A 2,337-nucleotide genomic window follows, 5' to 3' on the forward strand; every position below is an offset into this window, starting at 1 on the left:
GTACGTATTGTGTGTCTTGTTGGTCCACTTTCACGATCTGCTCGAAGTGTTAATTTTTGCAGGCTGTGATGATGCATTTCCTGCACTGTTGCCACGTTCTCTGCTGATCAGGATGTGGTTGGACGATCACTTTTTCTGGCATCGTTCACAGAGCCTGTGGTCATCAGCTTTGCATGACAACTTTTTATTGTCTCCGGATGTAGTGTTGCATGCTTACCTTTCCATGCACGCCACGGTCTCTGAACCAAAACAATGGAATTCCACACTTCATAGCATGCTGCTATCTTAGATTGTTCCTGAACTGTCAAGTGACCAACCATCTGGAAAATAAGACAATAAGAAAATAAGAAATCCCCATTAGTGTTGTCTGTTTTAAAAAAATGGTTTTCTCATGACTTTAGTAATGCTAAAAATTCTTTAAGCAATTTCTAATGCCCGGTCACTTTCCACCCACCCGTATATATATATATATATATATATATATCTATAGGAATCTCAATTCACACACATATGTATAGATACATGTCTCTCCCCACCTCTCTCTCTCTCTCTATCGTATATACTGTGTGTGTGTGTGTGTGTGTGATGCATCAATATACAAACAATGTAACTGAACAAAGGATTCTTTAATTAGTCACGAGTAATTCTTTTTCCATTATTCTAAAATGAAATGACAAGAAGAACACCAGTCTATTCGAAGTGTTTCTATTATTGACATGAAACCAGTGAAACAGCTGAATTTAAATTGGTGAGAGTTGAACACGAAATAAATTCAAGGCCTTGAATATGGATATTATTTGGCATCCATTGCATAGCAGACTCTTATCTAATTTCATACTGAGATAAGGTCCTACAGCAGAGTTGATTATGTTGAATTCAGTTCAGGGTAAGGATCTCAAAACAAGTGCTCAATATCCTCTGGTTCTGTTCCCTACTCTGCACATTCCCTTCTACTGTTTGTCAGAGGTTTACAAGTGGAATGGTTTTCTAGCAGAAACTGGCCACTAGAAATGACAGCAGCTGAATCCCACAAGTAGTGCTACAGAACATCGTCCCTTTTATTAGAAGACCACCACTTCTTTGCTCTTTGTGACTGACTTTTATCTGGACTACTTACCTGGATTAGTACAAATTTGCAGTAATCCATACCCTCAAATGGGTTGGCTTTGGGCATTTTTTGCAGTTTCAATCAAAATCTTTCTCAAAACCATTTTTCCATTCATCTCCACTGGCCTCACAACCATTCAGTGTAAGTAACTACAGGACAATCCCAATTCTCACTTTAACAGCAAACTTTGGAAAAAGTTTTTCAAACTTGCTCAGCAGACTTGGGTTGACTTTGGACATACATATTAAGGACATAATACAGTGAAACATTATCTTGGACTTGGTACATTCTTAAACATGGATGAAAAGTGAAACATTATATGCTTGAGAAACAAAATTTATTGATCACACTCATCATAATAAAAAGTATAATCATTTAATTCATGGTTGTCATATTCTTTGTTGTGAAACTTAATCCTAGAACAGTGGAGATGGAAGGGTGTGTCACAAATATTGTTAGTGTTCAATACATTGGCCATATTATCCAGCTGGATTTAACCCATTTGTGCCAAAATTTTTCTAGTGAATGAAATTGCCTGAAAATTCACAGATAGTATCATTTTGACCCAAATCACAACTGAAAATAAATTTCATTGAAATCCTTCAATACAGACTGCATACGCATTAAGAACATGTTTCATTCTTTGATATAGATCATACACAAATCACAATTTGTATCAAGCATTTGTTTTATACCTTTATAAATTGTCAGTTTAAACGGACGATCAACATGAATGGGTTAAGACAACCAGTCGAAGGACTCTTTAACCATGCTAGCTTTGGATAGATAGAAAGCTTGTTGCTATGGAAATGCCATGATTTTTAGAGTGTGAGTATGTCTACCATTTTGTCTCTGGTTGAAGATAAAGATTTGTGCTTGCATAAACATTAGTGTTTAGACTGAAGAGTAAATGCATGGAACAAAGAGGTGGGGACGTGTGTTGGGGCTGGTGGTTTCTAATTTTGGAGTTGGTTTTCTCATTTATGAACAAGGACCAAAGTCACTCAAATATGTGAAGCTGTCCTGTTTGATAGTAAGTCATGTCGTCTTCTTCTTCTTCTTCCTCCACAGGAGTGGGTTTGGGGGCATATCTGTGTCATTAAGAAGTCTGCTTCACAATCACATGGTTCTGAGTTCAATCCCAGGGCATGACACTTTGATATATTGTCTTTAAATTAAAACATTTTCTAGTTATTTGAGGCTTACACAGAGAGAGAGAGAGAGAGAGA

Source organism: Octopus bimaculoides, chromosome 14 (genome assembly GCF_001194135.2).
Source record: "Octopus bimaculoides isolate UCB-OBI-ISO-001 chromosome 14, ASM119413v2, whole genome shotgun sequence".
Lineage (NCBI taxonomy): Eukaryota > Metazoa > Mollusca > Cephalopoda > Octopoda > Octopodidae > Octopus > Octopus bimaculoides.